This window comes from Hemiscyllium ocellatum, unplaced genomic scaffold, assembly GCF_020745735.1.
Source record: "Hemiscyllium ocellatum isolate sHemOce1 unplaced genomic scaffold, sHemOce1.pat.X.cur. scaffold_3721_pat_ctg1, whole genome shotgun sequence".
Lineage (NCBI taxonomy): Eukaryota > Metazoa > Chordata > Chondrichthyes > Orectolobiformes > Hemiscylliidae > Hemiscyllium > Hemiscyllium ocellatum.
Genome location: NW_026868589.1, coordinates 14997 through 25464, shown reverse-complemented (window position 1 = coordinate 25464; position 10468 = coordinate 14997). Strand labels below are relative to the sequence as shown.

The window sequence follows — 10468 nt, the reverse complement described above, 5'->3', positions numbered from 1 at the left end:
AATAATTAATTAAAGAATACGGTGAGAACATGGGTAAATGGTTCTGTGTCCACGAAGTGATCAGCCATGATCTTATTGAATGGCAGAGCAAGCTCAAAGGGCAGGATGGCCTTCTCCTGTTCCTAGTTCTTATGTTATACATTCCTCCCTCACTCGTGACTTGGAGGTGCTGGTGTTGGATTAGGATGGACAAAATTAAAATTCACAGAACACCAGGTTATAGTCCAACAGGTTTATTTGGAAGCACTAGCGCTGCTGCTGCTGCATCAGGTGGTTGTGTGTTTTTAACTTTGTCCCTCACTCTTGTAACTTATGCAGAGCAACAAAAGCCAGGAAGCAGTGCGCATGCTCCAGCCAACAATGGTCACAGGATGATTGATGTCAGCGGTGGACCAATGGAAGTACAGGGGCGGGGCTGGAGGACCTGGCGAGGCGGTTGGCCCTCCGACCAATCAGAGTGAATGAGAGGCGGGACTTGATTATACCACGTGATCATCCTCGCGGACAGCGCGGCTGTGCGGGCGGAGAGCTGTCGGTAAGGAAAGAAATAAACAGCAGCAAGCGGGAGGGAAATGGTGTTGGTCTAGGCTGAGAGGTTTTGCGAACATTTGGTGCACATCGGAAAAGACAAATTTGAAATTTACAGTCTCGTTTTTGCAGTAAACCGGAAAATGCCTCATTTCGCGATTGACTCGAGTCAGTGCCGCCATCTTTATTCGGGGCAACGATTCACTGGACACGTGCAGCCGCCATCTTTGTAGGGGGCAAAGTTCAGAGGGGAGTATGTGCAGCTCTCCCTGATAGAGAGTCATGGGGCAGGATTTACACAGAGCACATTCACACCCAGGGAAATGGATTTTTTTTTCTCTGGATTTGTTTCGTCATTCGTTTAAATGATTTGGATGTGAATAGAGGCGGTACAGTTAGTAAGATTGCTGGTGACACCAAAATTGTTGGTATTGTGGTCAGTGATAAAGGTTGTCTCAGAATACAATGGGATATTGATCAGATGGGCCAATGGGCTGGGGAGTGGCAGATAGGGTTTAATTTAGATAAATGTGAGGTGCTGCATTTTAGAAAAGCAAATCCGAGCAGGACTCACACACTGAATTGTAAGGTCTTGGAGAGTCTTGCTGAACAAAGAGACCTTGGAATGCAGGTTCACAGTTCCTTGAAAGTAGAGTCACAGGTCGATAAGACAGTGAAGAAGACATTTGGTATGCTTCCCTTTGTTGGTCAGAGCGTTGAGTACAGGAGCTGGACAGGACATTGGTTAGGCCACTTTTGGAATATTGTGTGCAATTCTGGTCTCCCTATTATCAGAAGGAGGCACTGAAACTTGAAAGGTTTGAGAATTGATTTTCAAGGATGTTGCCAGGGTTGGAGGATTTGAGTTGCAGGGAGAGGCATAATAGGGACTGGGGCCATTTTCCCTGGAGTGTCATAGGCTGAGGTGTAATTTTGAAGAGATTTATATAATCGTGAGGGGCATGGATAGCGTAAATAGACAAGGTGTTTACCCTGGGGTGGTGGAGCCCAGAACTAGAGGATATAGGTTAAGGGTGAGAGGGGAAAATTCAACAGGGACCTAAAGGGCAACAAAAATTGTAACATTTCAAAGGCAGTTGAATAGGAAGGGTTCAGAGGGATGCCGGCCAAGTGCTGGCAAATGGGAATAGATTAGGTTCGAATATTTGGTTGGCATAGATGGGTTGTACTGAAGAGTCTGTTTCGGTGCTAGACATCTCTGACTGTGGGATCATAAAACTGCTCCGATTCGCCTCTGAGCACCTTGATGTCCACTTGTTCACTATCTAGCTTCCTCAGTCTCTGAGTGTATTTTTGCTCTGTTTAGTATTTTACTATTATGTTCACAGACCTTTCAGTAAATGAATTGTCCACTGCTGCCCGGCTCCTGACCATATTACAGAGGAGGTAGTACTGGATGTGTTGAATCATATCGAGGTGGATAAATCCCTGGGACCTGTTAAGGTGTATCCCAGACATTTGTGGAAAGCTAGGAATGTGATAGCAGTGCCCCTCCCTGAGATGTTTATATTGTCATTGGTGACAGGTGAGGTGCTGGAAGGCATGTGCCATTATTTAAAAAGGTGGTAAGGAAAGGCCAGGGAACAAGAGAACAGTGAGCCTGAAGTCAGTGGCAGGCAAGTTGTTGGAATGGATTCTGAGGGACAGGATTTACATGTATTTGGAAAGACGAGGAATGGTTAGGGATAGATAGCATGGCTTTGTGTGTGGGAAATTCTCTCTCTAACTTGATTGAGTTTTTTTTTGAAGATGTGACAAAGATGATTGATGAAGGCAGATTGTGAATGTTGTCTATATGGACACTGAACGATGTTCCACAAAGCAGACTGGTTAGCAAGGTTAGATAACATGAAATGTTGAGAGAACTAGCCATTTGGATACAAAACTGGCTTGAAGGTAGGAGGCAGAGGGTGGTGCAGAGGGTTGATTTGTGGACTGGAGGCCTGTGAGCAGCAGCGTGTTGCAGGAATGGATATTGGGTCCTTAAATAATTGACTTGGATGTGAATATGAGATATGGTCAGTAGGTTTACAGAAGACACCAAAATTGGAGGTGTAGTGGACAATGAAGAAGGTTAGTTCAGAATACAACAGGATCTTGACCAGATGGGCCATTGGGGCGAGGAATGGCAGACTGGGTTCAATTTAGACAAATGTAAGCTGTTGGATTTTGGAAAGGCAAATCAGGGCAGGACTTATACACTTAATGGTAAAGTCCTTGGGAATGTTGCTGAACATAGAGACCATGGAGTGCAGGTTCATTGTTTCTTGAAAGTACAGTCATAGATAGGCAGGCTAGTGAAGGTGGGGTTTGGTATGCTTATATTTATTGGTCAATGCATTGAGTACAGAAGCTGGGATGTCAAATTGTGGCTGGACAGGACATTGATTAAGCCATTTCAGGAATTATGTTTTAAGTTCGAAATCCCCTGTTCTGGGAAGGATGTTGTGAATCTTGAAAGAGTTCAGACAAGATTTACAAAGACTTTGCTAGGATTGGAGGATTTGGGCTACAGGGAGAGGCTGAATAGGCCAGGGTTAATTTCCCTGGAGAGTCAAAGACTGAGAGGTGACTTCATGGGGATTTATAAAATCATGAGGGGCATGGATACGGTGAACAGCCAGGGTCTTTTCCCCCCAGTTAGGTGGGTTCAAAACAATCGCATGGGCTTAAGTTGAGAGGGCAAAGATTTAAAACGGATCTAAGGGGCAAAGTTTTCAAGCTGTGTGTGGTGTGTGTGTGGAATGAGCTGCCAGATGAAGTAGTGGAGGCTGATACAATTACAACATTTGAAAGGCATCTGATTGGGTACATGGATAGGAAGGGTTTCAAGTGATACGGACCAATCGCTGGCAAATGGGGCTCCAGTTGTTGAGGATTCCTAGTTGGCATGGACAAATTGGACCAAAGGTCTGTTTCTGTGCTGTACATCTCTATGACACTAATAAATGAAAATAAGATGTGTTCCTCTTTTGTGGAGAGCTAGCAGAAGCACAGATAATTGTTCTTGGAGCTGAGAAGGTTAAGCAGTGATTTTGATCAGCTGCAAATTTGTTTCTAAGATATTTAATTTGCAGAGAGAGGGGAATTGTTAACAATGTCACAATTTTAGTAACTATTTTCAGGTAATTGGCAAATAATAAGTGAATATGTGAACATTATGTTCTTCAGTAAGTTCTGAGCATCTGGAATAGTCTGAACGGCAGCTGGACAGACTCAGCAATTATTCATAAACAGATTTGGAATTTTACCTTTTAAGGGAAGATTTGGGGTGCTATGGGCAAATGGGAAGGGAATTGGGACAGATTTGCAGCATTTCTAGAGGGAGAGAGTACAGCCCAATGGGCTGAATAGCCCCCAGCCCCTGTGCTCTGTGATACTGTCCCATTCACTGTGAATGATGAAGCTCATCCCAGAGCAGAGAGAGGGAGGATCCCACCAATCATCCGGGGCCCATTGTGAGGTGAGTGATGTCAGCGCAGGCCAATAGGGCCAGAGGGCAGTACTGGAGGACCAGGTCGTACGAGTTTGTCCTCCAACCAATCGGAGTGAATGAGGGCATCCTCAAGGTTGGAACTAAAGAAAGGCACATATCGCAGAGATTTGAGAAACTGGAGGACGTGAGATAGGGAGCGTTCTGTGGCTAGTGAGGAATTATATAAATAAGGAAGAGTTGTGAGGATGGTTTAGGTGACATTGATCAGGCGAGTTGAGGATGGAGGAATTTAGGGATCGTGAGGATTAGAGTCATAATGTTATACAGCAAGGAAACAGGCCCTGTGGTCCAACCAGTCCATGCCGACCATAATTCCAAACTGAACTAATTGTACCTGCCTCCGCTTGGTCCACATCCATCCAAATATTTCCTATTTATGTACTTATCTGAATGTCTTTTCAATATTGTAATTGTATTCACAGCTACCACTTCCTCTGGAAGTTCATTCCACACGTGTATCTTTTTTATTAAAACCTTCATGTATTTTCTCAAATCTTTCTCATTTCTTCTCAAAATGAATGCACCCGAGTTTTGAATCCCCTCTCCCCGGCTATTCACCCTGTCTACACTCTTTCTAATTTTATAAACCTCTAATAAGCTCACGCCTCAACCTCGTGCACGCCAGTGAAAAAATTCCCAGCCTATCCAGCCTCTCCTTAGAACACAATCCCTCCATTCATGGCAACATGCTGGTAAATCTCTTCTGAACCTGCTCCAATTTAATAATCTCCTTCCTATAACAGCACAACCAGAACTGGACAGAGTATTCCAGAAGAGGCCTCCCCAACATCTTGTACATCCTCAACATAACGTCCCAACTCCTGTACTCCAAGGTCTGAACAATCAAGGTAAGTGTGCTTAGCACCTTATTAACCACCCTGTCTACATGTAACACAAACTTCAAAGACGTGAAGCCCTCGGTCTCTTTGTTCCCATATCACTACTCAAGGCCCTACTTTTATTGAGAGTAAGTCCTGCCCTCGTCTGTTTTGTCAGGTTGTTATATTTTGCATTTATTCCAATCCAAAAAAATTGAGTATAAAGGCAGTAGGGGTATAATTAAGAGGGAAATCAGGAGGCAAAAAAGGGACGTGAGATAGCTTTGGCGAATAGGTTTAAGAATAATCCGAAGGGCTTCTATAAATACATGAAGAAAAAAAGGCTAACTAGGGAGAAAATAGAGACCCTCCAAGATCAGCAAGACAGCCATTGTGTGGAGCTGCAGGCGATGGGCGAGATAGGAAACCAGTGTTTTGCATCAGTGTTTACTGTGAAGAAGTACATGGGAGATATAGAATGTGGGGAAATAAATGGTGACATCTTGAAAAATGTCCATATTACAGAGGAGGAGGAGATGCTGGATGAGTGGCTAAGGAGCTGGTGCAGGGGAAAAGGATTCACATTTTTTTTGGATCATTGTGATCTCCTCTGGAGTAGAGTTGACCTGCATAAGAAGGATGGATTGTACCTGAATTGGAAGGTGTTAACATCCAGACAGGGAGATATTAGTGATACTCGGGAGGCATTAAACCAGTGAGGGAGTGGGTGTAAACCCAATAAGATAGTGAGGAAAGAGTATGTCTGAGACTGGTACAGTTCAGAAGTCAAATAGTCAAGGCAGGCAAGGGCAAGGCACAGAATGAAGTCGGACTGAGCAGTTGCACTGCATTTACTTCAATAGAAGAGGCCTGACAGGGAAGGCAGATGAGCTCAGGGTATGGTTTTGAACATGGCACTGGGATATTATAGCAACTACAGAGGTATCACTCAGGGATGGATAGGACTGGCAGCTTAATGTTCCAGGGTATAGATGCTATAGGAAGAATAGAAAGGGGGACAAGAGAGGAGGGGGAGTAGCATTTTTGATTCAGGATAGCATTATGTTTTTGCTTAGGGAAGATATTGCTGGGAGTACGCCCATTGAAGTTATTTCGTTGGAACTGGGAAATAAGAAAGGGATGACCACCTTATTGGGGTATTCTGCATGGATTTTGTCTGGGTTCTCTGGTTTCCTCCCACAGTCCAAAGATGTGCAGGATAGGTTGGATTATCCAGGCTGAATTGTCCACAGTGTTCAGGGATGTGCAGGTTGGGTGGATTGTCCAGGCTGAATTGTCCGTAATGTTCAGGCATGTGTAGGTTGGGTGGCCCTGGGAAATGCAATGTTACTGGGGGAGGTGAGGAGGCTCTCAGGGTCAGTATCAGTGTGATGGGCTGAATGACCTGCTTCCACACTGTTGGGATTCTCTGATAATTCTACTAGTTTTAAAATAGTTACAGAAAATAATAGACCAGATCTACATGTTAAGGTTCTGAATTGGACAAAGGCTGATTTTGATGGCACGAGGCAAGAACTTTCACCTGGCCCCTCCAGCCTGCTCTACCATTCAATAAGATCAGGGCTGATCTTTTCATGGCCTCAGCTCCACGTTCCCGATCTCCCACCATAACCCTTAATTCCTTTCCTGTTCACAAATCTACATTTTGCCTGAAAGGCATTCAAATGCTGCAGTCAGCAGGGAACGCCACAGATTCACAACCCTTTAGCTGAAGAAGCTCCTCCTGATCTCAGTCCTAAATCTGCTCCCCCTTATTTTGAGGCTCTGGAGTTGGACCCGTCCCCAGTGGAAATAGCCTCCCTGCTTCTGTCTTATCTCCTCCCCTCATAATTTTATTTGTTTCCTATCCAACGTCCCATTCTTCTAAATTACAATGAGTATAGAACATGTTTTCTCAATCTCTCCACATACACCAACCCTCTCAACTCCCAACTCAAACTAGTGACCCTCCTCTGCACTCCCTCTAGTGCCAGTACATCCTTGCTAATGTAAGGGGATCAAACCTGTACACAGTACTCCAGGTGTGGCCTCCCCAGCCCCCTGTACAGCTGCAGCATAACCATCCCTCTGGCAATGAAGGACAATATTCCCTTCACTGCCTTAATTACCTGCTGTACCTGCAAACCAGCTTCCTGTGATTCATACACAAGGACACCCAGCTCCCTCTGCACAGCAGCCTGCTGCATGTTTTCACCATTTCATCATCCAGTTTGCTGTTAGTCCGACCCAAATGGATGACCTCACATTTCCCAACATTGAACTCCATTTGCCAGATCCTTACCCACTCACTTAATTGATCTGTATCCCTGTGCAGACTTGCAATGGACTCTGCAGACATTGCTTTACTCATCTTTGTATCAAATGTGAACTCTGACACCGTACACTTGGTCCTCAATTCCAAAACATTTGTGTAAATTGCAAACAGTTGTAGTGTCAACACTAATCCAAACACCCGTTTATCCCCATTATTTATTATGTTGGTGAACCGATCCTGTATCAATGATAATTACCCATAATGCTGTGCATCTTTACCTTATACAGCAGCCTTTTGTGTGGCAACGTATCGAATACCTTCTGGAAATCCAGGTACACCACATCCACCGGTTCCCCCTTGTCCAACGCGCTCATTGTATCCTCAAATAATTCCAGTAAATCCATTAAACGTGACCTGCCTTTCATGAATCCATGCTGTGTCTGCGAAATGAGACAATTTCTACCCAGATATCTCACCACTACTTCCTTGAGAGATTCAAGCATTTTCTCCACTGCAGAAGTTAAGCTAACAGGTCCTTTTTGAAAAATAGTGGCACCAATTTGCAGCTTCCAGTCTGTCAAAACCATCCCAGAATCCAACAAATTTTAGTGAATTATCACGAGTTTGTTATTCTCCCCCCCCCCCACCCCCATCTCCTTTAGTCCCTCGAATGCATTCCATCAGGGCCAGGAGACCCAGCTACCTTGAGGCTGTTATCTTTCCCAACATTGCCTCTTTACTGGGAATGATTGTTTCTCTGTCCTCATCTGCTATTGCCTCCACAGGCCTGCCAGAATGAGAGTATATAGACAGTATGTTCCTGTTAAGGCCAAGGCTGGTAGGTGTAGGGAATGCTGCCTGTCGAAAGAAATTGAGGGCCTGGTCAGGAAAATGAAGGAGGCATTTGGCAGGGACAGAGAGCTGTGTTTGTGAGAATCCCTAGAGGAGTATAGGGGCAGTAGGAGTATACTCGAGGTAAACCAGGAGGGCAAAAAGGGGATATGAGATAGCTTTCGGAAATAGGTTTAAGGAGAATCCAAAGTGATTGTACAAACACACTAAGGACAAACGAGTAACCAGGCAGAGAATAGGTACCTGCAAAAATCAAGGCTGTCTGTGGAACCGCAGGAGGTGAGAGAGGTTCTGTGTGAGTGGAGAGGTTTTACAAACACAATGTGCGCATCGGAAAACACATATTTTGTAACGTCCCAGTCTCGTGTTTTCAGTAAATGGGGAATTGCCTCAGTGTGGCTGCAGGTATGTGTACGCGTCACCATCTTTATTCGGGGCAAGAATTCACTGGATACATGCGGAACTGCCAGCTTTGTAGGGGGCAAGGCGCTGCCAGGCGCATGTGCAGCCTTTCTGTGGTACAGAGTCATTGGGCAGGATTTACAGAGCACATTCAAACTCAGAGAAATGGATGTTTATTTCTGGATTTGTTTTGTCATTCATTTAAATGATTTGGTATCGGAAATGAGTTTGCAGGTCATACAAAATTGGAGGTATTGTGGATAATGAAGAAGGTTACCTCAGATTACAATGAGATATTGATCAGATGGGGTTTAATTTAGATAAATGTGAGGTGCTGCATTTTGGAAAAGCAAATCAGTGCAGGACTTATACACTGAATGGCCAGGCCCTGGAGACGTTTGCGGAACAAAGAGACCTTGGACTGCAGGTTCATAGTTTCTTGCAAGTCAAGTTGCAGGCAGATAGGATGGTGAAGAAGGTGTTCAGTTTATATTCCTTTATTGGTTCGAGCATTGAGTACAGGATGTGGGAGGTCATGTTGCTGTACAGGGCATTCGTTAGGCCACGTTTGGAATATTGTGTGCAGTTCTGGCCTGCCTCCTATCAGAAGGGTGCTGTGAAACTTGAAAGGTTTCAAAAAAGACTTCCAAGAATGTTGTTAGTGTTGGAGGATTTGAGGTTGGAGGCTGGGCTGTTTTCCCTGGAGTGCAATAGGCTGAGCTGTGATGTTATGGAGGTTTATACTATCAAGAGGGGCATGAATGGAGTAAATGAACAAGGTGTTTTCCTTGGAGTGATGGTGTCCAGAAGTAGAGGCATTGCTTTAGGATGAACGGATAAAATTTCAAAGGGGCCTAAAGGACAACTCTCATGCAGTGGGTGGAATGAGCTGCCAGAGGAAGTGGTGGAGGCTAGTACAGATAAAACTTGTTAAAGGCGTCTAAATAGACACATGATATGATGAGTAAGCGTTTACAGGGATATGGGCCAAGTGCTGGCAAATGGGAATAGATTAGGTTCGGATACCTGGTTGTCATGGATGAGTTAGACCGAAGAGTCTGTGTCGGCGCTATACATCTCTATGACTGTGGGATCATAACAGCTTATACTGTTCTGCTTCATCTCTGGGCTCCCTCATGACCACTTTGTTAATGTCTAGCTTCCTCAGTCTCGAACAATGGGTGTATTTTACTATTACTTTTACAGACATTTTTATACGTTAATTTTTCACTGCCGCCCAGCCCCTGACCGTGTGCTGCTTATTAATTTTTTTTCTGGAAAATTTTTGACAGTCAAGAATTCTTTTTTTCCGATGAGCAAGTGTATTTTCCTTCCGTTTCTGACTATAAATTCTGCATCATTTTCGTTCCCTGTAATCCGTTTTGCACTCCCTGAAACATCAACTGTGTTTCTCCTTCCACAGATCCCAGTGATTAATGCCAAAGCCCTGTTGCCTGGGGAGAGGGTGATGTTTGACTTTCTTGTACAGCTGCAGTTTGTGTGGTGAAGGTGCTCCCACAATGTGGTTGGGTAAGAGACATTACAGATTATTCATTACAGCAACAGTGATGATTTGAAGATAATGTCCAAATCAGGAACAGTTTGTAGTTTTATTATCATGCTTATAATTTCACAAAAATATTATTGGAAACTTTAGACAAGGCCAGAGAAGTAGGTTTTGAGGAATGTCTTAAAGGAGGAAAGCAGACCTGTGAGGTTTTGGCTGTGAATTTCAGACCTTGTTGCTTTGGCAACTGTAAAAGCAGCCACACAGGTGAGGTAATGAATTAACAGATCATTGGGAGTCTCGAACAGAATGGGTTGTCGAGGTCTCAAAGGGTGTGTGATGCAGCGAGCTAGGGATGGTCACAACCAGGAATTATATCAAGGGTGAGAATTTTAAATTGAGGGATGTGGGCCGGATGCTGGCAGGTGAGACTAGATTGGGTTGGGATATCTGTTCGGCATGGACAGGTTGGGTCGAAAGGTCTGTTTCCATGCTGTACATCTCTGTGGCTCTATGTTGTTGATTATGAATAGCAGCCTTTTGATGGATCAACAAGTTTTGGTACGAGG

At 44.4% G+C, this 10468-nt stretch overlaps 1 long non-coding RNA gene across 1 annotated transcript; it reads left to right on the top strand.

Moving 5' to 3' along the window:
• Nucleotides 1-410: 410 nt before the first annotated feature.
• LOC132813472 (uncharacterized) lies at nucleotides 411-9917 on the top strand. Its single transcript, XR_009644076.1, has 3 exons — nucleotides 411-535; nucleotides 4789-4893; nucleotides 9816-9917. It is a non-coding gene; the product is annotated as an uncharacterized LOC132813472 (long non-coding RNA).
• The last annotated feature ends 551 nt before the right edge of the window (nucleotides 9918-10468 follow it).